The following is a 9,580-nucleotide window of genomic DNA, read 5'->3' as shown; positions in this document are numbered from 1 at the left end:
TTCCTGGAAAGTTATCTCGTCTTAATCACTTACCTCTGAGCCCTGCCCAACAGGATGATTGTGAAGCTCAAGACATCAGTTCAGTCGGTCGATCATATGTCGAGGAAAAGTCCGTAAACGAAACTGAAGTGACATAAAACCCCAGGGTAAGTAGATCTTCCCGCCATCTTGTTTTGTAAGGCTTAGCGACCGCTCACTAGGTAAAAAGTCCGCTGACCCATTCGTGGCAGGCGCCGAAAGGGGATAGGAAGGGAGGGAATTTGGTAGCCTGCAAATTTCGCGCTATAACTCGACTGGAAACGCTCGCTACGCAGGCTAGGAATTTGGGGAAAGAAAAAGGGATGAAGGAAGGACCGCCGGTTCAAAACTAAAGGAAATGCACATTCCAGGTGATTGGCTCTCATTTATCATGTACCAATAGGAGCGTATTTATTGACTCCTTAGTCTTATGCATGATAAATTTAAAACCCTAAAGAAGTAAGGAAATTTATCTTTTCCAGGTTAACTTGACATGTCACTTTTTATTTCTCTGCAAAAACGTTTTTTCAAGTGAAAATTCGAAAGATTACCTTTCTGAATATTCTCTAGCGAGTAAGCAAAGGCCACTCGCGGAGCGAGAACGTGGGACACTCGCGCGTTCGCGCTTGATTTGCTCATCAAGAAATGTTAGAGAGAAATATCAAGAAATATGCCTCACTGTAAAGTTTTTGCCCCATAATTGTATCAAAATGTCTACTTTTATCAAGTAAAATTAAAACTACATAGCATTTACCTGTCAAGAAGACATAAACATCAACTAAATACCACGACATACGTTCGGTAAACTTCCACGTGTTTAAACCAAAGAAATGTTCTTTTGTCCAAGTTCTTTTCCCTGTGTAAAGCGTAAATGTTCTTACACCATAGTGAACGCGATAACTCTTACCAGTTTTATCCACCATTAAAATGAAGGATTCTAGTCCATGCCCAAGTCTGATTGTTAAACAGATTTCGGTCGCCATGTTCTTCCTTCGTGGAAAAGGTGACAACGAAGGCCCGGTTAATTGAATATTCATGTGGTATCAAATGTAATTCAAAGCAAAGACGTTGTGTCAGTTGCCTTATAATCCAAAAGGCAACTATTAAGGCCAAAAACTGACCTGCATAAAAACCATTTTTTTCACTGAAATAGTTTCTTAATTTTGTTGAGGTTTGGCGGTTACAATCTCTTACAATTTACAGTGAATTTAAAGCACATGCCAAAGAATAATCAATGAATGGTAACGCATATATTCTATACCAAGAAACGGAACCCAAAAAAATAAGCATTTAAAAAGTAACGCCGGAGACAATGTTGCAACGTTTCGGCGACATCATGACGCCATTATCAAGGAATAGAAAAAAACTATAAAAATGCGACTTCAAAAGGACTGAGCTAAAGTACTCTAAATTTGTATGATTGAAAACAGCTAAACAAAGACCTTAGCACGGATTGAATCCGTTTGCATGTTCGTTTACACGTTGATTTATGAAAAGATATTTTAACCGTTTTAATGAGAATCCAGAGGAAAATGAATTTGCCCTGATCAGCGAGGATTTAGGTTCTGGTTTGATTTAGTCTTGAAACGTTCGAAAAACACTCATAATTCGTTACCCCTCTTTCCCCAGTCCTTGCCACACCCGTTTGCCTCTCTTTTTAAACTACTTTTCTATCAGCAGTAAATGAAAAGAAAAGGCATCACTTTGCTTTCTTTTTTCTAAGATTGTAGAGTTACGTTCAAATGTGTTCTTGTCAAGGCCGCTCAGGCTGTCAGTAGACCAATGTAACATTGTAACCATATAACATTGACCTGAAAATTTCCATGAAAATCTTGTTCCACCACCCACCCACTTTTTCTTTCATCTAATCCTAAGATTCTAAAAGCTTTCCTAAAAACATTTCGCACCAAAATGAAGCCTACTAGATGCTCAGAAAGAGAAAAAAATGAGGCAAGAAAAGCGAAAAAAGAGGGGAGGAAAGAAAGCATAAAGTAAAAGTCAAGCCTGCTGTGCCACTTTTTAAACCCAAAAACCATCCAAACTCGTTCCCAGAGGCCGCGATCCTTTTGTACAGCGACGGCGATCACTAACCTCTGGAAGAATCCGAAAATAACCATCTCTGATTGGCCGATAAAATCGTGTTCATCACATGCAAATTTCTTTGCTTATCAAACAAGACGCTGTTGGAGCGTATATTTGGGCGTCGATGTTCAACGCGTGTATGACATTTTTTTATGTGTATTAGAGATGTGTGAGTAGTGCAGTAGCGTTGTATATTTTAGGGTTTAGTTGAAATGCGAAAAGGGAAAGGCGTGGTGTTATATTGGACGTGAATTGGTAAGATAATGGTTGTAGTTTGTGAATCAGTGAAACTTGTTTCTCGTAGAATTTAATATGAAGTAACAAAAAAATAATTATTTTGGGAGGTAAAAGTGATTTTAGTTGTTGCACTGATGTAGTTGTGTACGTGCAAATGTGGTTATGAAGTGATAGTGTAGTTACAGTGTGTTGACATGAAGTGGTGGTTTTAAAAAGTTTTTTCAATAGTCAAAAACATACTTGTACTTATTTTAAACGTTGTTAGTCGTTCTGTTTAGGATTGTTTTTCGATTACTTTTGATAATATCTGTATGGAGACAACATGGATAAGGCCAAACGTTCATTGACTATAGAGAAGGGAGTATGAAGATGTTGAGGGGGAGGAGGGGCTGAAATTTTATGTGTGTGCTCGGGGACTTTGAAAAATCGGCGAGGTCAGGTTCTATTCGGGTTCTTAAGTAGGTTATATATAAGACCCCTCTAGCTTTTATTGAAATAATTTTATTTTTTTAAGACGTTCTTTAAGCTTGGAAGCTTAAAAAAGCGAGTAAATTCAAAAATTATTTTCATCAGCACTGCTTTGAAACTTGCTTCAAACGGGGCAATAAGCCCTTCTAGTTTATAAGCCTGGGCTTATACAACTTCGTCTGGGGTGGGGGAAGGGATTATAAGCGGAAGTTAACAGTGTAAGCTTGAAGAGGGTCCTGAAGCTTTTCACTGGTTTCGCAGCTTGTCAAATTCGCTACGTTCGAGTTTGCTTCCTACATGCAAAGTTCGCTACCTATTGGCAAAGTCCAAAGCTTGCACCTTTGCACAAATGCGAAGGGCCAGGCCAAATTAAACGAAAACTAGGAGGTAGCAGATTCGACAAGTAGGGAAACTGGTTGTCACCGTTCTGAGAAGTGAGGTTGGATATATAGTGATACTGAAAAGAGCAACTATAAAAACTCGCGTCATCGCTAAGCTGGCTCCTTGGCGATAACTACAAAGTCCACTCCTTCCAATGTGCAAACCAGAGATAAACCTGAAGTGAGCATAACTTCTTTCGAATTAAAACACCCACAACATCTACTTGTTAGGGTAAACAAACGCTAGAATTTTAATGGCGTCAACAAAACAAGAATCATATATATAAAGAGGTTAGAAGTAAGTTTACAAGATAATCCAATGTAAGCTTTGTCAATGGCAGGCAAATTTTCAAGAGTAAAATAGCCTTTGAACAAACTAGTAATGTAACGTAATTTAGCAAGACTGGACCATTATTAGTAGATTTCTTTGGATACAAACACTATGTAGAGAAGGAATATTACACAAGAAACAACTGATGCACTGGTACTTAGCCCGGCTAGATGGGTATTTGCTGCCCAAAAGGGTATGGTTTTTTAGGGACTTCTTGATACTTCAAGGGTATCATATTTGCCCATGTTGGCTTTTTGTTCCTGGTTTGATCCTTAGGTAGGGTACCTACAATTTATTATTTAAAGCATGCAAATACCCAGTTACACAAAAAAAAAATCATCTGCCAAAACTGAATCCCTTAGAATATTATTAAGAGAGTGATTTAAGGTGTTTTGATACAGTTTTTCAGAGGCCATACCGATATTGTTAAATCCCTTACAAGTTATTTTATCCTTGTCCAATCGCTGTAAAATTTTCACTACTGACTGCATATGAATTGAAGTTTGTCAAAATGCACTTTTAAGTAAATTTGATATCACCATGACAACAAAAAACAAAAAACTTTGAAATCAATAAAAGCCGAATTTTGCACTTCCAGACCTGCTACTGAAAACACCAGGAATTTATAGTGCAGAGTTTAGAAACTAAGCTCGGTGAGAAGTAAAAAAACTCCGTATGTCTGTATTCAAATAAAAAGTAAATAAATTTCAAATATTATATAATCATTAATCATGACAAATTTATTAATCAAAAAGGTCTAAATAACTCAAATGAATCTTAAGTAGTGTTTGTGCCTTTTTGTATATCTCTGGAAAGGCTCAACAGGATTCTTTTTAAACCTCATCAAATAATCTATATGATGTATAAAATAATGTCTGAAACTTTCATTGTTGTCATAGTGATATCAATTTAACTTAAAACTACATTTTGACAAACTTCAATCTAAAGTCTGTCAGTGGTAAAAATTTTAATAGTGATCTGACAAAGACAAAATTACTTTCAAGGCGATTGAAAAATGAAAAGGTCTCCAAAAAACTTTATCTAAACACCTCAATGGAGGTTTACGTGTTGCCTTTAAATTCTTTGTTCTTGTTTTTCCCTTCCATAGGATGTCATTTTTCAGGTTTGGTTTGGTATCAATTTTCGTTTTGACTCATCTTAACCTTTTAAACCCTAAGAAAATTTGAAATCTCATTTGTTGCCCCTTCTCATTTCCTACAGAGGTAGTGGGGAGAAGTTGATAAAATATCAAGCAAATTCATCTTGTGTGATCACGTCCGTAATTCTCATGACCACCTTACTTTACAAAGCATTGATACAAGGAGAAAATTTAAGCTAATCACTCTTAGGGCTTACAGGGTTAAAAAGAGTCAGAGTTTAAAACCCAGGGTGGAACACACCTATATGAAATTTACAGGAGTACCTTTTGAAGGACCTGATCATGTGATTTTTATGCCAACTTTTAACTTTTCATATAAGTTGATTTCCTCCTGTAACTTCCACAATGACAACCCTATACGTAAGGCACTTAACAACGTTTACTCATCAGGTTTCACACCTGTGTGTAAGTTCATTCTGCTTGCAATCTGATGACTTACTATTTAAAGTGCTTTTCATAATTCATGCACTGATAAAGTCTCATTCCTGTGTTGATAAGTTCATGTCATCAACAGTTTGATACCTTCATGCAGATGTCTCTTACTTCCTTTGCTTCAAACTTGAAAGCTTCCTTTTCCTCAAGCCACAAAGGAAATAGGAAACATTTGCGCACAGGATAGAAATTTTATGACTAGCTGTAGCACTTAACAGAATACACTAAGTACTTGCAGTGATAAGTTTTCATTCTTGTGTGTGTAAGTTCATGTCGCTTGCAAGCTGATGATGATATAAAGCACTTTTCACAGTGCTTACACTGATAGGGTTTCTCTCCTGTGTGGGTACGTTCATGCTCTGTGCAATTTGATGGCCAACTGAAACACTTATCACAATACTTGCATTGATAGGGCTTCACTCCTGTATGGGTAAGTTCATGTCGCTTGCAATCTGAAGACCGGCTAAAGCACTTATCACAATTCTTGCACTGATAGGGTTTCACTCCTCTGTGGACAAGTTCGTGTCGATTGCAATCCGATGATGATGAAAAGCATTTATCACAATACATGTACTTGCACTGATAAGGTTTCTCTCTTGTGTGGGTAAGTTCATGTTGCTTGCAATCAGACGACGATATTAAGCATTTATTACAATACTTGCACGGAAAAGGTCTCACCCCTGTGTGTATACGTTCATGCTCATTGCAATTTGATGGCCAGCTGAAGCACTTATTACAATACTTGCACTGATAAGGTTTCACTCCCGTATGGGTAAATTCATGTCGCTTGCAATCTGATGACTGGCTAAAGCACCTTTCACAATACTTGCACTGATAAGGTTTGACTTTTGTGTGGGTTTGTTCATGTCGCTTGCAATTTGCTGACCAGCTGAAGCACTTATCACAAAACTTGCACTGATAAGGTTTTACTCCCGTGTGGGTATGTTCATGTTGCTTGCAATCCAATGACACTGTAAAGCACTTATCACAATGCTTGCACTGATAAGGTTTCACTCCTGTGTGGATACATTCATGCTCCTTTCAATGTGTTGAATCAATGAAGCCCTTTTCACAATACTGGCACTGATAGAGCTTCAGCCCTGAGTGAGTAAGTTCATGCCGCTTGCAATGTGATGGCAGTGAAAAACACTTATCACAATGCTTGCACTGATAAGGTTTTACCCCTGTATGTGTAAGTTCATGCCGCTTGCAATGTGATGACTGCCCAAAGCATTTGTTGCAGTGCGTACACTGATAAGGTTTCTCTCCTGTGTGGGTAAGTTCATGCCGCTTGCAATGTGATGGTTGCCTAAAGCACTTTTGACAATACTTGCACTTGTATTCTTTCTTTTTACATTTCACATACTTTGATAAAGTTGGATTGCTCACTCTTGCTGATGCATTGGTCTTGGACATTGTATGTTCTCTTTCAATAGACCACACTTTATCTCTGGAGTTCAAGAAAAATAAAAAGTGGCATGAAAAACCTCAGTGAAAAAGTGAAAGGAAAGGCATTGTGGTAGATCTAGCCTTTAATATTAGATTATCCAATTTCTTATTAACATTAAATAAAATCATTAAATAATGGGGTTTGTCACTAAATTTCATATTCATGTCAACAGCATTTAACCAATGAGATAAATGAAATACAGTCTGTACTCAAACATGTAAGCATTAACTATTGATCAATTGATTGACGTTCATACCAATACGACCTTAGACTTTTTTACAATGGCCCTTACAAAGTACACAAAAGTATGATACAGAGATATGATTTCAAAGATCTTGTACCCCTGCACAAGTTAGCCTGTTCATAGACCCCCTATTTCCTCTTAAGAGACCATTGAATGTGCATAAAAATATAAAAGCAAGGAGGATTTCTTGGCCATTAATGGAAGGAGGGTGGGGGCAGGGGAAAAAGAAAATATTCTTTCTTTTTTCCCTCATTGTTCATGCTCATTCTCACACTCTGTGCTTGCCAAGTGATGTACATTGTAAAAAATAAAGAAAACATCATCTGCGCACAGGATAGCAGTTCATGAACAATAAGCAGCATTGAATGTCTGCTGTGAAAACCTTAGCAGATGTTTAAAGAGACTAGATGTTTAAAGAGCTTACAATGATTGGAAGCCATGTAGAGGTGTCAAGTTTCCCCTGTAAAAAAGTATTTACAGGCACCACATATTAACACGCAGTTACGATATATCAATTCAGGAGAGCGGTAAATTCCTTTTTAGCACTAAAAAGGACAGACATTCAAAAACTGCAATAAAAAGATGGGGTCATTGTGCTTGTATTCGGCCTGTGTGCCTGCAATTCTGAGTGTTTTACTAAGAATCAGGTTAGTTTTCAGGATTGAATTTAAAGACACTGTAAAATGGACTATTAAGAAGCATTCTGACACTGTACTTTACTTAAGATTAATTTAAGTCATAACTTTCTTCTTGAACAATTTATCACAGCCATTGAAAATATAAAGTTTTCAAATATATTAATAAATATTATTATATAATTTTTTAATTAAAACATACATAATATTTTAACCATACCGCACTGTAAGTTCCCCTGTGTTGGATTTTCAGTAACAGGTCTAGATTGCTCAAAATTCGGCTTTTACTGATTTCAAAGTCTCATGCCGCAGACTAATTCAGGTGGCGTGTGTGACCAGCCTGGGTTGCCTGTGCCAGAAGCAAGACTCATTTGAGATTTTCAGATGTAAATACGTATGTAATAAATGGTAACGACCACAACCTAACAGCCAACTTAAAAATGGCGGGGTTTTTTTGTTTTTGTTTTTTTTTGGGGGGGGGGGGGGGTGGGGAAGGGGCGTACGCCAGCATCAACATGGTTGCATATTTGATATTTTTAATATCAAATCAGCACACAAAACAAAAGCCACCGAGACATAATCAAGAGAAATTAACTTTGTGTGTTAAAAGCAGGGACAAAAAAGTACACCAGCAGTGACACTCAGAATATTCTCTTCAAGGACGTTGGGGAAAACAATGAAAAACACGTTACCAGGTGCCTTGGAGTTCCGATCCTGGTCCTACCGTATTCAACTTGGTTTGCTAACAGTCAAATTTGACCTTAATGCCACTGGGATAAATGACAAAGGCTGCTTACCTCACGATGCACAAAATCTGTTCAATGTCTCTTTAAAAGATGAAGAAATGGACAATGCAACATCGTCCATATGTAAAGTCCATATGCGTCCACAATGCGTCCACATTCATAAATACTGGTTTCTAGTCTTTCAGCAAAAACTGAGGCAAAGCCAGAGTGGATTGTGGGACACTTGAACAGGCATCCCACTGTGATCGAATCATCCCGAAATAACCCGAAAAGGAGAGCGGAGCGAAAAAAGAACTAAAAGGGAGAAGGAAGGAAGAGGGAGAGAGGAGGAAACTCTCCTCAGATCAGTAGATCTGTAGATCGACCTACGGATCCACCGATCCCAGCATTTCCCAGGAGGATCGGCAGAATCAGTCGTTCTACAGATCCACCCCGAGTCTGTGACATCTATCAATGTGCAGATCCCAGATCCTTCAATCTTGATAATCAATCATCAATCTACTGAATCACCACGGGTTACCTTGATTACAACTATTTCACACGTGTGACATCAGTCGTGATAATGAGAGATGTCAATATGCAGGTGTCCTTAAAGAGAGGTTTGGTTGTAATTCCGCCTCCCCCCACCCCCGGCTGAAATTTTATAGAAATAGATTGGCTAGGCGTGTGGTAATTCGTGTTAGTAACATGAAGATATGTCCGATACCTGGAGGTCAACTGTTTTTGATATAGTTATTAATCAAAAAAATGTCAGCGCACAGATTTTGAGTATACACCAGTTATATTTTCAGCTCTTTAGTCAAACAGTCCCACATCATCATCTGATTCCCCCTTCTTCTGTTCAATACTGCGCTATGGAAACCAAAACATTCTTGGAAATTGACCAAGAAAAAGCTCACTCAAACCAATGAAGTCAGAGGTTCACCAAAACACCAAAGCACTATGAAGGGTATGTTCATCAAGTCTTCAGATGGTCAAGGGACAATCATATTTCATTTGTGGTGTAATCTACACAAGTTAAAAATACACATTTTTAAAACCCGAGCATAACCAAGGAATATGCTCACAGCGGAGCGAGAAAGAACAGCACAACTTCCTAAAAGAACAAGGGCGTACTGCAGTCTTTCAACTCACATAAAAGCTCAGTTATACGTTACTATTATTGCTTATTTATGGTCACGCGCCCGAGACAAAAGGGCTAAGGGTAGCTTGTGTACAGATGCCCCCTCCACTCAGAAAAAATTGGGGAGAGATTATTTGAGGGGAAGGGGCATCTGTACACAGGCTACCTAGGCTAAGCGAGGGCAAAATTAACCATTTATTTCACTCTTGTTATGCCACAAATTAATTAGGAACTACCGTAAACTTCGTTTATAGGCGCTGGGGCCCGTTTCTCAA

At 38.1% G+C, this 9,580-nt stretch overlaps 1 pseudogene; it reads right to left on the bottom strand.

Moving 5' to 3' along the window:
* Positions 1 to 4,115: 4,115 nt before the first annotated feature.
* Positions 4,116 to 6,713, bottom strand: LOC140951897 (uncharacterized; annotated as a pseudogene).
* Between the last annotated feature and the right edge of the window lie 2,867 nt (positions 6,714 to 9,580).

This window comes from Porites lutea, chromosome 11 (assembly GCF_958299795.1).
Source record: "Porites lutea chromosome 11, jaPorLute2.1, whole genome shotgun sequence".
NCBI classification, from domain to species: domain Eukaryota; kingdom Metazoa; phylum Cnidaria; class Anthozoa; order Scleractinia; family Poritidae; genus Porites; species Porites lutea.
The sequence above is the reverse complement of the archived record's forward strand: the minus strand, read 5'-3'. Positions and strand labels throughout refer to the sequence as shown.